General features: G+C 37.4%; 1 long non-coding RNA gene across 50 annotated transcripts in view; it reads right to left on the bottom strand.

Moving 5' to 3' along the window:
• The window catches only part of LOC102163402 (uncharacterized), a 204980-nt gene that overhangs the window by 176338 nt on the left and 13052 nt on the right, over positions 1–15590 (bottom strand). For all 50 annotated transcript variants that reach the window (XR_014815802.1, XR_014815814.1, XR_014815804.1 and 47 more), the window contains one exon: positions 307–419. This is a non-coding gene — a long non-coding RNA (uncharacterized LOC102163402). The remainder of the gene's footprint in view (positions 1–306; positions 420–15590) is intronic.

Raw genomic sequence — 15590 nt, 5'->3', positions numbered from 1 at the left:
AAGACAATCAAGAAGAAAGAAGGACTTTTTCCCTCTGCTTTTTTACTCTATGTAGGCCTTCAACAGACTGTTAGGGAGGGCAACCTGCTTCACTTGGTGAATATGTTTAGGCAAATATCTAGAGACTTTATGGCCCAGTCAAATAGACATATAAAATTAACCATCACAGTAATTGAATCAAGATAGGATGTTGGCTGTCAGATAGCTTACCAGCTACCTTTATATTCAGCCTCAGAAGAGTTATAATGGGAGATGACTTGTGCATCAACTGTATCATCTGTGACTTCTATTGTTTAGCGTACTTACGTTCTCCCGTCGCCTGATTCCTTGGAAAGTACTCCCTCTGTTCTTTGTTTCCAATGGGCTATCAGTTACGCTTTAGTAATGGTCAATCCCAGTACTCCATTCTCCAGGACACACTGTGTAGAAGGATAAGCATATTTTGTAAGCAGGGCCAACAAAAGTCTTGCTGGGATTAATAAACAGCTTTAGAGAGGAATGCTGCTTTCTTTCTACTGGTTGTCAAACCAGGATGATATGAAGTTGTGGTTTCAAGTGGCCATTTCTCTGGCCATATGGAAGAAGCTGTTACCAAAAAGAGACCATCATGCAGAGAGAAGAAAAGACAAATAGAAACATGACATGGATAGGAAGACAGATTTTTAAAGACAGGAGTTGAAACTCTAAAGTTGTGCCTGAAGGCATCATTCCTGGATGATGCTTAACCAAGTTAATAAATTTTCGTTTGTTTAAATTCATTTGAATTGTGACTGAGAGAACCCTGATTAATACAAATTATGCTCCAATGGTAAATAAAAATTCTTTATATTGATGATGCTATGTCCATACTGAAGATTGTCTGTCATCTGGAAGACTGTCCTTGTCCACCCAGTGTCCAGCTTTGGGTGGAGATCACTGAAAGCCACAGCAGAGGGTTAGGATACTTGGTCCTCCAGCTGAACATGGGATGGCAAGGTTACAGCCAGATGACTCCTTCCCAGGAATAAGTCAACCAGACTATCAGGAGGTTAAGTCTGTAACTAACACTACTTGAACTGCAAACATTTAGAAGCTGTAAGTCAATGGATATTCCATTCATACTATGTGATGAATGACACAGAGTCATTCCATACCAAGAAGCAGTTCTAGGACACAAAATACTAACTAGATTTCCAGTAAGGCCCTTCCCTCTAAGAGGTCTGCAGGAGCAACAGAGATCCTCTGCAATGTGTGATGAAAGGTACAATGCAAAATTTGATTGGGGCAAACAAACCTTAAGGTGCTATTAAGATCCCTTATGAATTTAGACCTCCATCAGCCTCTGAGAAATCAGCCAGTGTCTGATTTTGTAGCTATATACTACACGACAGCTGAGACTGCATGCTTAGTAGGCAAAGCTGTTACAATAGTTCTTTGCTAATTAATAAATAAAAGAGGGGTTCCAAAAGGCACAGAATGGCGTCTGGGTCCAGGGATGGGTCGCTGCCTCTTGCCTCCTGCCCCTTACTCCAAATACCCTATACCATAGGATGGCCTTCCATTATAGCACACATTTCTCAATGTCCTACTGGTATAACATCACCCAACACGATGTCCTGTAAGTGGTGGATCCGCAGGGTTACACTTGTCAGAAATTTAATGTAACCAGAAAAATCATAGAAATGGCTGTATAACCTGGTGGTGGGGGGTCATTCTAGTCTATCATAGTATAAAAACTGAAAAAGGAGTTCGGAGTTCCCATCGTGGCGCAGTGGTTAACGAATCCGACTAGGAACCATGAGGTTAAGGGTTCAATCCCTGGCCTCGCTCAGTGGGTTAAGGATCAGGCGTTGCCATGAACTGTGGTGTAGATCGCAGACGCAGTTCAGATCTGGTGTTGCTATGGCTCTGGTGTAGACCAGTAGAAACAGCTCTGATTAGACCCCTAGCCTGGGAATCTCCATATGCCGTGGGTGCAGCCCTAAAAAGACAAAAAAAAAAAAAAAAAAAACTGAAAAACATTGTCAATATAGATTAAAAATAAAAGAGAATGAAGAGTCTCACTTCACAGAGTGACCAATCTCTCAGGACAGATCTTGTTTTCTCTCATCCTTTTCAAGTTTATTCCAGGTCTCTGCCTAGAATGTCTCTGTGTAGCCAGACTAAGGAAGTCAAAGCTTTTCCATTGTCTAGCAAATCCTAGTCAGTATACTATGCTGATGTAAAAAAGAGACAGCATTAAAAGTCAGATTTAGGCTAAAGTTTTTTGGGTTTTTTTTTGCTCTGTGATTCACCTATCTTCTGAATCCACAGAATAACCAAAACGCTAAGTCCCTCCACTATGTCTTTCAAATGGTACTAGCAAAATGAGTAGAATCATTCTACATGTACATCACAGCCAGCCCTCTGTACACAGATAGACGCCATCTGAACAATGGCCTTACCCCAGCGGCTCTTCATAAGTGGCACAGGGCTCAGGCACTCACTCACTCCAGTGAGGCACCACAGTAAACCTCATGTAATCCACCAGACTAGGACTTTGAATGAATGCTTCTTTAAGGACTCACTGCAAGTGATTTTAGGAGAGGTTTCTTCTAAAAACAGAAAGGTTTAACTCCAAAAGAGTTCATCTTCCTTTTTGTATACCTCAGGATTTTCATGTGGAAACAATCCATGCAGATTTAATGTTCCCAGCATTTATTCATATTTGTGGATTTCCTTCCAACTCCCACACACACTTCCCACATCCTGCTTCTCTTGAAAAGTGGAATATTCTAGGTCTTCTCAGAGTGGAGCATAATGGAATAATTGTTTCACAGTTCCCGATAAACTCTGCTTTCAAATGGATCCTCCAGACTTTGCCCTTTAACCACCTAGTGTGTTGCAGTCTCCCGTGGTCCAACTAGACTCAGATTCTTCCTCCTCTCACATGGCCAGGTGCCTAGACCCTGACCCCCGCCAGTTATGGCTCCTCTTTCTCCCTTCTCATACTTTCCAACTCTTCTTTATGCTATGTCTTGATTGTTTGCCAGCTCATCATGTGTGATTAAATTCTCATCTTCTCCGGGGTTAAACTAATGAATACATTCTCTCTTTTACCACAGAGGATAAATTATATTTGCCTTGACATCAAATGCCTTAAATAGCTACTTCAGAAATCCAAAGGGATAAAGGCAAAAACCTAAGCCAAAACTCCCCCCAAACCACCCCCCAAAATTAAAAAAACAAAAACAAAATCACTATTACAAATAGCTCTACAAGGGACAAAAGGCTGAGCATTTCCTATTCAAATTTATCTTATTTTCCCCTATATTTGTTATCTAATTTGTTTTCCCTCAAAAAAGTGATAGAGCTTTTCACACTAAGCGGAATTTACCTGTAAAGTATTATATGCATATGATTCCTAAGTACTTTAAATCCCAGACAAACACCCATTCATTCAACAAAATACACACTGAAAACTCTTGATGTCAGAGGTAGGGACAGTGACAGAAGGCCAAACAATCTGGGTTGTTATGCAGAAAATGGATTCTATGATGCAAGAAGGGACATGTATAAAACAGAAAGCTGGTATGGTATACATGTGAAACAACATAGACTTGAGTGGGATTGGTCGACGTGGAGCAGGAAGGGAGGAAAGGGATTGGAGAGAATTTAGGATGTAAAATCAATAGTCTAAGTTGATGGACTGGATTTTGGGTCTGAGCAGAATATACTTTCCAGAGTGTGTGGTGTCAAGGAACTACTAAGTTTCTAGATGTGTTAACTGGATAGGTGAAAGCACAGTTCATGAAACGAGGAAAGAGTAGAAGAGAACATTTAGGGGAGGTACACTAGGAGTTGGTTTTAGACAGGTTCAGTTTGAGATATGCCTGATTTACTCCCAAAGGAGATATCAGACAGGCAGTTGGATGTACACGTCTGGAAGTCAGATGAGTGGTCTCTGCTGGAAATGTCAGTGTGTGGCTGTTAATACCACTGTTAGATGTGGCCATCTAGCATGAGGTTGTAGGATGATAAGAGTCCCTAGGAAAGTGCTTCCAGAAGGAGGAACTACTAAAAGAGACAAAGAAGCTAGGACCCTAGAGACAGAAGGCATCCAGGGACATTGCAATAAAACAGATGCTATAAATATAAAAGCACTGAAAATCTGGGTAATGATACTAAGAAGTCACATAAGAGCTTTTTGCACTTATGGACATGGACCTAAAAGCTGGTTCTGTGTGTGCGTGACATAAGTTTCAGAAAGCTGGACGGGACGGATGAAAAGTAGAGTGGCTCAAGTAAATATGTGCCAGATTCTTTTCCTTTGTGTGTTATTATGCAACACTGAGTATAGTTCCCTGCACTATACAATAGGTCCTTGTAGGTTACCTGTTTTATATATAGTAGTATGTATATGTTAATCCTAAACCCCTAAATTATCCTCCCCTTTCCCCTTTGGTAACCATAAATTTATTTTCTATGTCTGTGAGTCTATTTTTACTTTGTATATAAGTTTGTTTGTATCATTTGTTTTAGATTCTACATATAAGCAATATCATGTGGCCAGGCAATTTCCATGTGCTTTATAGGCATAATCATATTTAAGCTTCACAGTAACTTCTACAGATGAGGAAAGTGAAGTTCGGTGAAATAAGATGACCCGCCGAAGCTCACACCTGTTCTGTGAGGCAGCAGAGCTAGATCTCAACACACAAGGTTAAAGACATGTGATTGAGTTTCACTGTTGATAATCTTTTTAAAAAATTAATGATGAAACACTTCTTTCTAAGGGTGAAAGTGGAATAAATTTACAAGTCACTTTTGAAATATTCAAAACAGAGAAATAAAACATCATAAAGTGTTCCTTCTCATTTTATCAATATATAAACATATTTTATTTTAAACATATTCTAAACAAAATGAGCAGATGTTCCTTCTCATTGTATGAATACAAAATCATAAACAACACTAGGACGTATTTTAAAAGGGTCATTATAAAAGTACCTGCATTCGATCCCTGGCCTTGCTCAGTGGGTTAAGGATCCAGCGTTGCCATGAGCTGTGGTGTAGGTTGCAGACACGGCTCGGGTCCTGCGTTGTGGGGCTGTGGCATAGCCCGGTGGCTACAGCTCCAATTCGACCCCTAGCCTGGGAACCTCCATATGCCCTGGGAGCGGCCCAAGAAAATGGCAAAAAGACAAAAAAAAAAGTACCTGCACGCTGCCCTGTGTTCACGCTATCTCCTCTCTAAGCGATCACTTTGAACACCTTTAGCTGTGTGGCTGCTCTTGGTTATGTTGTGCATTTATTTTCTTATTTCCAAATGACACAAAGGGGATATAGCCCAATTACACATGCCCACCCCCCCTTCTCTTCCTAGCCAAAATGATCATATCATGATTTCAGTTCTTAAAAAAATCAGGTCATACATCAGCATAACTTTGTAAACATTGTTCATTAGAGACACGCGTATCATGCTCATATTTTCTCTTGAGTTAATAACTGCTTCATTTTAACTAGCATACTTTTTTTTTGGTCTTTTTAGGGTTGCACCCATGGCACATGGAGGGTCCCAGGCTATGGGTCAAATCGGAGCTGTACCCTCTGGCCTACACCACAGCCACAGCAACACCAAGATTTGAGCTGCGTCTGCAACCTACACTCAGCTCATGGCAACACTGGATCCTTAACCTACTGAGCGAACCTACGTCCTCATGGATACTACTAAGATTTGTTTCCATTGAGCCGTAGTGGGAATGCGCAACTAGCATACTTTCTGATAAATCTGTTCTTAATTTCCCACCCTAACTACCTCCTAGTGCCACCATAAGCCAATCACTGGTTGTTTCAAAATGCTCGAGTTTATGGAATTCCTTCTGTGGCACAGCAGAAACAAGTCTGACTAGGAACCATGAGGTTGCAGGTTTAATACTGTGAGCTGTGGTGTGGGTCACAGAGGCAGCTCGGATCTGGCGTTGCTGCCTCTCTGGTGTAGGCTGGCAGCTGTAGCTCCGACTGGACCCCTAGCCTGGGAACCTCCATATGCTGCAAGGGTGGCCCTAGAAAGCAAAAGACAAAAAAAAAAAGAAAAAAAAAAAAGCTCAAGTTTGTCAGCTAAGCCCTCCTATTTCCTAGCATTTTCAGGCTTACTTATGTTTTTATTCTCCTTCCATTTACTTTCTGTCTCCCAGATTTCCCTGGAGGTGTGCTCTTCTTGTAGGTTCTCACTCCATTCTCTTTCAAATGGAATCTATTATCAGAGGTTGGAAAGCAATCTGATACCTGTCCCAGGTCATTGACACTTTGAGCTTGGATCCCTGAACTGTGAAATGTAAGGACTTGTTCCCAGCAGAAGGCAGGTGAATAGAGGTCAGAGGGATCCTATTTGCACCTTGAAATCAGTCTAAGAGGCCATGACATGTCACCATGGGTGTTAAGAGTGTTGCCTTGTCAGTTTTGCAAGCACTAGCATGTTGATTTAAGACAATAACTTAACTTTCCACAAGGACCCTCCCTCCACAAGACTGGTGTCATAGTCATTCTTAGTTACAGAAACACTCAGGTGAAGGCTGACTTCAAAACAATGTATAAACTCTATACATTATTAATCTTTCATTAAACTGAATCATTCCTTAAAATGTAATTTATGTTCAGTAAGTTGTTTTTCCTAGTTGTTAAAGCACATTATTAAATATTTTATAAGCAATTGCTGTCACTGTGTCAGAAATATAACATCAGGGCATTTTACATTCATTTTATATGCTTAGGAAAATAATTATGTAAGTTATAGAGAAAAGCAAACTGGTTTACAGTCATCATTCATTTATTTTTGCAAAGACTAATGCTATTTTATTAAAATCAAGCAATTTAAATGATGTACAACTGAAAACTAAATACTCTCAGATATTTCAGTTGGATTGTTCAATCTAATTGCCAATCATTGTAATACAGATCTAAGCTAACTTTGTAAGGGTCCATTTTATCTTGCTCTAAAGACAGTAACAGTCTCTGGTTAAGAACGGCACATAGACCACAAAGTAGTAAGTAATAAAGACTCTTTTAAGTTGTGAGATCTCTGCTGGTCAATTTCCACTGACAGAAGTTCCCTGGCCTGCCCATTGGCTAGGCCAGTTTTTCTCAAAGTGAGGATGCACTTGGCAGCATCAGAATCTCTAAAGAATTTGTTAGGAAAATTCTTAGGCCCTACTTCAGACTTCCTAAGTTAGAAATTCTGTGAGCAGTGCTTAAAGCTTTCTGGCCTGAAGAAGCAGTTTCCAGATGTTCATGTATCAGAATCATCTGAACACTCATCACTGGGACCAACCCTAACTCAGTCATTCCCAGCTGAGGCTGGTGATACTAGTCAGGGGACCACACTTTTTGAATTGATGACCCAGGCAAATGTAACACCATGCGAATTAAATGACTTATGAAATGGAACGTGACTCTACATCCCATGATTTTGTTCGCTGATTTCCTATGGATGTGTACTTATATGGAGGGAAGAGAAGGAGAAGGTCAATCCTTGAACACACAATTATTGACATCTACTCTGTGGCAGGAACGAGAAAGGATCATACTCCGGAGTTCACACACCAGCAGGGGAAAACAACAATAAACAAACAATAAAACAATACATTTTAATTATTATTATTTTACCTGCTTTAAAGCACTGAAAAGAATAAGTGCCGTGCTAATGAAGTGTCTAGGAGGGGAATCTCACTATCTGGGGAAATCAAGAAGTGATTTTCGGCTTACAATCTGAAGCATGATGTACTAGTTTTCTATTGCTGCTGTAACAAATTACACAAACCTACTGTCTTATTTACATAATGTTTAATCATACAGTTTTTTAGTACAGAATTCCAACATGGATCTCACTGGATAAAAATCTAAGTGCCACAGGACTCTATTCTTTTCTGGAGGCTCTGAGAAAGAATCTGTTTGCTCACCCTTTCCAGCTCCTGGAGGCTGCTCTCTTCATTGGCTCATACATCCCTCCCTCTGCTGTCAACCGCAGCAGCACTGCATCTCTCTGCATGTGCCTTTCCTTACAGTCACATTGTCCTCTGAATCTCTTTCTCTCCCCTCTTTCATAGTAAGGACCCTTCTGATTATCTCAGGCCCACCTGGATCACCCAGGATAACTAAGGTCCACTGATTAGCAACTATAATTATATCTGCAACTTAATTACCACTTAGCACGTATGCACACCCAGGTGCTGGAGATTAAGTCAATGGCATTTTTAATGAATGACATTCTGCTCACTACAGAGGACATGAATTTAGCGTAGTTAAGAGAAAGAACATTCTAAACGTATGTGGTTCCATAAACATCATATGTGGAAATCCAGCATCATGACATTTAAAAAGCTGCACACCAAGATGGAAGAAAATATAAGAAAGGGAATGTATGACTGGGGTCACTTTGCTGTACAGCAGAAATTGGCACAACACTGTAAATCAACCACAATTAAAAAATTTTTTAATTTTTTTAAAAAGGTGCACAAATTACCATGTGATCTGAGTAAGAAAGTGAAGGAGAATCGGGTGAAAGAAGAGGATGGTGTTTAGAAGACAGGGGCTCCAGAAGACATAAATTTACAAACAAACTAATTAAGATTATCATTTTGGCAGAAGAGATGAAGGAAAACAAAAATAAGTCATAAGAAATATGCTGGAATCATATGAAAACAGACATACCCCAAATTTTTATTCACACGATGTGCACACATATCCAACCTTCAGTTTCAAAGTGAATATTCCACTTTGTAGTAATGATTTATGTATTGCTGAGAATGCTTTAAGTTAGACTGAAGTTTCCAAGATTTCTGCCAGAAATATCAGTAGAAGAAAGTTCACTGTTTTCAAAAGCTACATGATAGATGAAGAGCTTTCAGTAAGAAAAAGAAAAGTTTCCATGTTATCTTTCTTATTCAGGCAAACTATTTTTATCTATTTGATATGATAATATTTTAAAGGATAATTTATCATTCTGAGCAAATGTATATGGAAATTGCAATGCAGAAATGTTCTCTTTCTGTTGTCTAAAATATTTAGAGACACCCAGGAAGATCACTGGTTCATAGGATAATTAGTCTACTTTGCCCTTGGGAAGACCCTAGAAGGGACGACGACTTTGAGTCTACATGCAATTCTCTCTGCTAGAGCATGGCTCTTAGGCAGCTTAAAACTCTTGACATTCCTGCAAAGTTATCTATGGATGGCCATTTTCCATGTTCATTTCGTTGAGGGAAGGAGATCATGGTTTTACTGAAATAATTCTCTGACTTTAAAAAGCATAAGAGAGTTCCCGTCGTGGCGCAGTGGTTAACGAATCCGACTAAGAACCATGAGGTTGCGGGTTCAGTCCCTGCCCGTGCTCAGTGGGTTAAGGATCCGGTGTTGCCATTAGCTGTGGTGAAGGTCGCAGACACAGCTCAGATCCCGCATTGCTGTGGCTCTGATGTAGGTAGGCCAGTGGCTACAGCTCTGATTAGACCCCTAGCCTGGGAATCTCCATATGCCGCTGAAGCGGCCCTAGAAAAGACAAAAAGACAAAAAAAAAAAAAGCAAAAGATTTTTAGGGCAGTAAAACTATTCTGTATGATATGGTGGTAGATTCATATCAGTATACATTTGTCCAAACCTACAGAATATAGAACACAGTATGTATGTTACAGACTTTGGTTAATAATGATGTGTTGATGTTGTTTCAAAGTGGTATAAGTATGAAGACAGGAACGCCATCATGACTGGTAATCACTTTTGCTAAGTATCTCTAAAGATTCTTCTGTCTCTCTATCTCTACACACACTTACATGTTCACATGCACATACACAAACATATATAAGTTAATATATATATTTAAATATGAACAAATAATTTTTCATAGAAAGAATACTCAAAGTATGTTACAAACATAAATTTATGATGCTGGCATAATTTGTATATGGTTATTATGTATATACAAATACAAATACATTGTATATATCTCATTATGTTATTTTTCTGTTGGTATTTTTTAATAATAATGAAATGAACATTATAGTGGCTACAACATTTTACATTCATTTTCTCCTTGGGAAAAGTATCAGGGTGTTATTTCTGCCTCAAAGTATAAAATTACTTAACCAGCATCATATTTCAACATCAATATTATATTTCATCAATCAGCCTTGTACACTTTCATTTAAAAAAATGTTAAACATAAGACAAGATACCATCAAAGTCCTAGAAGAGAACACTGGCAAAACATTCTCTGACATCAGCCTTACAAATGTTTTCTCAGGTCAGTCTCCCAGGGCAACAGAGATAAAAACAAAAAATAAACCAATGGGACCTAATCAAACTGACAAGTTTTTTGCATACCAAAGGAAACCATAAAAAAAAAAAAAAAAAAGACAACTTACAGAATGGGAGAAAATAGCTTCAAACGATGCAACTGACAAGGGCTTAATCTCTAAAATATACAAACAACTTATACAACTCAGCAGCAAAAAAGCCAACAACCCAATGGAAAAATGGACAAAAGACCTGAATAAATATTTCTCCAAAGAAGATATACAGATGGCCAACAAGCACATGAAAAAATGCTCAACATTCCTGACTATTAGAGAAATGCAAATCAAAACTACCACGAGATACCACCTCACACCAGGCAGAATGACCATCATTAGTAGGTCCACAAATAACAAACGCTGGAAGGGGTGTGGAGAAAAGGGAACCCTCCTGCACTGTTGGTGGGAATGTCAATTGGTACAACCACTACGGAAAACAGTATGGAGGTACCCTAGAAAACTATACATGTAACAACGATATTACCCAGCAATCCCACTCTTGGGCATATATCTGGAAAAAAAGCTCCTTGAAAAAGACACATGCACTCGCATGCTCATTGCAGCACCATTCACAGTAGCCAAGACATGAAAACAACCCAATTGTCCATTGCAGATGATTGGATTAAGCATATGTGGTCACACAACAGACTACTACTCAGTCATAAAAAAGAACAAAATAATGCCATTTGCAGCAACATGGATGGAACTAGAGACCCTCACACTAAGTGAAGTAAGTCAGAAAGAGAAAGACAAATACCATATGATATCACTTATATCTGGAATCTAATATACAGCACAAATGAAACTTTCCACAGAAAAGAAAATCATGGACATGGAGAACAGATTTGTGATTGCCAAGGGGGAGGGGAAGGGAATGGGATGCACTGGGAATTTGGGGTTAATAGATGCAAACTACTGCCTTTGGAATGGATAAGCAATGACATCCTGCCGTATAGCACTGCGAACTAAATCTAGTCATTATGCTGGAGCATAATAATGTGAGAAAAAGGAATGTATATGTGTATGTGTGACTGGGTCACCCTGCTGTAGAGTAGAAAATTGACTGAACCAGCTATAATGGAAAAAAAATAAAAATCATTTAAAAAATTAAATAAAAAACAAAATGTTTTACTAATCTTATAGGCTATATATCATACCCTATTATTAATACATAATAGTAATACGACATATTAGTTTGAACATCATTGTTAACTTAATAATACATTCTTTTGAGAACTGCCTTTATTCTAATATTTACTGAAATATTTATCTTGTATTAACTGAATTTTAAAACATTTCAGATTATAATAATTTATACGTTTGGACAATATATATTTCAGTTTATAATTTTAACCTTATGTATTAGCTAGTGTAGACTAAATTATTATAACCAGATCTCTAAATTTAAATGGTTCATTCAATGAAGTGGTTTGGGGACCCAGACGCTTTGATCTTGTGACTTTACTGTCATTCATCTCCTGCCTTATCATCATCTACATCCAGCTGAGGTGGGAAGAGAACATGGAGGAGACACACTGGCCTTTGATAAGACTTGGCCCAGAGGTTAGCATGCATTGATTTCACTTATATTTTATTGGCCACACACAGTGGTAAATGGGATGGAGAAATTTAGTCCCTGGCTGGGCTGTTACTTCCCATCTACAACTCTGTACTATAGAATGGATGAACAAAATTTAGGATATTGATATAATTTCTGATATAACTTGTTTGAACAGTTTTGGCAAGCAGAGGTTTTTAAGTTTTATGAAGTTAAATCACTCATTCTTTGCAAATTATTTTCTGATTCCACGCATAGGAGCATGGAGACTTAGCAGTACATGGTAACCAGAACTTGAAACAGTCTTCCCACTACGTTGGGGAGATAGAAATCGGGGTTCAGAGCCTCCAAGACTACCAGACTTGAACTAAAATCCCAGGGGAAAAGGGGGGACCCGCAGAGAAGGCAGCCCACCATTCTGTAGATAAACTGCCCTAAATGCATCTGTTGACCCCTAGCCAGTGCAAGTGTGATGAGAGGCTCCAGGAATTGATGCAGGAAAGCAGCTTCTAAAAGGCTAAACCTTAAAGTGAAGAACACAGTGATTAGATGCTTCCAGGAAGACAGAATTTTGAGTTCACCAGGGAGGGATGGCCCAGGCCCAGGAGAAATGAGAGTCAAAAGGAGCTTTGCTCTAGGAGTAAGGGCAGATCAAAAGTAGGTTAGCTTAACTAGATATAACTGCCTACCAGAACAAAAATCTCTTTAAAAATAATATCTAGTAATTATACTTAAAAGCTCTCAGTATCTCTTTATGACTAGAGTGATAACCTGCTTACAGGGAACCCAGAATGATTCAATACTTTCCCTTCTCTTCCCTTCATCTTTTGGTTTTACTTGGAACCCTGAAAGAATGCTGGCTAACTGCCTTGGAGATGTAAAATTGTTTTTAATAAATTTATATAATTTTTTTGCTTGTCCTGCCATGAGTTAAGAAGTCTCTGTGGATTATTGGAAAAAAAGGGTTTCTACAATTCTTGAATAGTTGGTGCTTCATGTTTGACTTGGCTTTGGTTACAAACTGGAATTTTCACAAATGAAGAATTTACTATTGTCATTTTAAAACAAACTGTAAACCAAGCAACTGGTTTAGGTATTTGATATGAAAATATAGCCCCATTCCTTTATTTTAATGTTACTATGTAACTTCGGGCAAAAGTACAAAAGTACATTCTACTTTTCAACTTTATGTGTGCCACACCTGCAGCCATTAACACTAAATGTGCTAATTTCCTTGGTTTTAAATCACCTTAACTTAAAAAACTTACTTTTGTTATGTTCTACATATCCTGCATTTAAATGTTCTAGGAAAAATCTAAAGAGGGAAAAAAACATAAAAGCTACTTCTAACAAATAAGAAGGGAATAATTTTGCTTGTAGAAAGTGTTTTTGAAAAAAAAATACTTTCTAATTCTATATCTTAGTAAATACACTTTATTTCTTGAGCAAAATGGGTTTTTAAGAAATATAATGTGAGATCCTACAAATGGAGGATGCAGCAAAAAGAGCATACACCCTTGCTACTATTTTACTGCCATCCCATTGCATTTCAGCTTGCACACAGCATATTAGAATTAAATTGTGTGAGTGTGTATGTAAAAAGCAAGGGTCCAGTTCAAAATTTTAAGTTCATTAGTAGCATTAAAACAAATTATATGGTCTGAAATAGAATTTCACCGTCCCCCCTCCATCTGCCTTTTTACAACACACACAGAAATTAGAGTATCCATGCATGTCACATATAGCTTAAAATAGCTGGGTATTTAGATTAACATAAAAATTATGTTCTATAACAGCAAACTAAATCTTCTGGGGCATGTTGGAAGGAAACAACCACTTTTGCTCTATACTTCTGCCTTAAGGGATATTCATGAAAGAGCTTTTTTTTTTTTAATTTTGTATTTATTTGAGACATTTCACGATTAGCTCCTAAAGGAATTATTGATTCGCCATAAAGCAGAGAAAATAAATACATGTTTAAGGTCTGGATTTCTATTATATTTAGATTTCAAAAGTTTATGCAAAGCTTGTTAATTTCATTCTACTCTTTTTGTAGCAGACCCTGTTCAGAAACTTGAGGTAGGTCAGTTAGAGAATAGTTTCATTTTGCCTTTACAGATTTCAGTTTTACTTTTCAAATGTATAACAGATATCCTGTCTTTATCCTAACTTATTCCACTTTAATTTTTACTGAGACTCATCTGTTTACCCAAATCTTTGATGCTTCAGGCCTACACATATTTTCAAAGAAGAGCTCATTTTGCACTTTAAAAGCATTGAACAAACAAGAAAATGTATTATATATACCGAAATGAAAAATGCTGGATTTGTGTGTTTTTTCCAGTAGAAACATTTTAAATTGTATGAAGTGATATCTCCTACCATCCAATTAAGAGTGAACAGAGATGCTAAGAAAGAAGATCAATGACTATAAACAAAGAGAAAAAAAGATGATATAAACAGACCCACAGGTGATTCAGATATTGAACCCATACCTTAGTAACGTACCATGAGAATTTTCAAGAAAATAAATGAAAAATCACCAGATCCCAATGGCTTCACCAATGAATCCTTTCAAATATGTAAGGAATTAGGCTAGCATAATCTTGACCTTTAAAACCTGACAAGTCATTACAAGAAAGGGAAATTACAGGCAAAATTTCTCTCATAAATAAAGGTATATATATCTTTAACAAATACTGCCAAGTCAAAATAAATACTATGTGAGAAAGGAACACTATACCATGACCAAACTGAGTGTATTCTAGGAATGCAGAGCTGGTTTAACATTTAAAAATTAATTTAATTCATCCACATTAAAAGAATTTAAATGCTGATCATATCAATAGGTTCAGAAAAAGAATATCACAAAACTTCTAGAATCTGACAAAGTATTTACTAAAAGCATTTAAGAAAATATTTAAACTTAATGTAATAATATTAAATATTATCACCTTGATTTTGGAAATAAGTTCAAAACTATATTGGAAATCCTAGCCAGTATAATAAAGAAAAAATTTAGAAAAGGAAAAAGAATTAGGGATTGTAATGAAGAAATAAAATTGCCTATTTTCATAGACAATTTGCTTGAATCAGTATTAATCTATAAGAATTTACTTTGATTTCATTTTTATATACTAGCAACAGTTAGAAATGAAATTCTTAAGAAAGATACTATTTGTAATAACATCAAAGATATCAGAACATAAGGATACATCTAGCAAAACTTTTGTAAGATCTCTACCCAGAATGTTATTGTGAGAAATTGAGGAAACTTAACATAATTAGAGAAATACACTGCATTTAAGAATTGGGAAACTCTACATGATAAAGATATCATTGTTCCCCTACTATAATGAAATCTTAGTCAAAATATATATAAGATTTTTTTTAAGCAAAATTTGACAAGTTGTTTCTAAAAGTTATTCAGAAGTGCAAAGGGGGCACAGGTGAGACATTCTCAAAGAAGAACATTCATCGCAGGAGGACTTGTTTTACTGAATATTAAGTCTTATTATAAAGCTATTTAAGATAGGTGCTGCTGAGGCAAGGACACAAGAATAGACCAATGGAAAAAAATACAGAGTTTATAAAAAGGCAAAGGTATAGAAGTATTTGAGTCATGAGGAAGAATTTGGGGAGATCAGAAAAGAATAGTATTTTTAATAATAATTATGGGAATTGCCATTGTGGCTCAGCAGGTTAAGAACCCAACTAGTATCCATGAG

Source organism: Sus scrofa, chromosome 9, assembly GCF_054392235.1.
Source record: "Sus scrofa isolate SSC_HxYL_T2T_F1_AM1 chromosome 9, Sscrofa_HxYL_maternal_Yorkshire_Landrace_v2.0, whole genome shotgun sequence".
NCBI lineage: Eukaryota > Metazoa > Chordata > Mammalia > Artiodactyla > Suidae > Sus > Sus scrofa.
The sequence above is the reverse complement of the archived record's forward strand: the minus strand, read 5'-3'. Positions and strand labels throughout refer to the sequence as shown.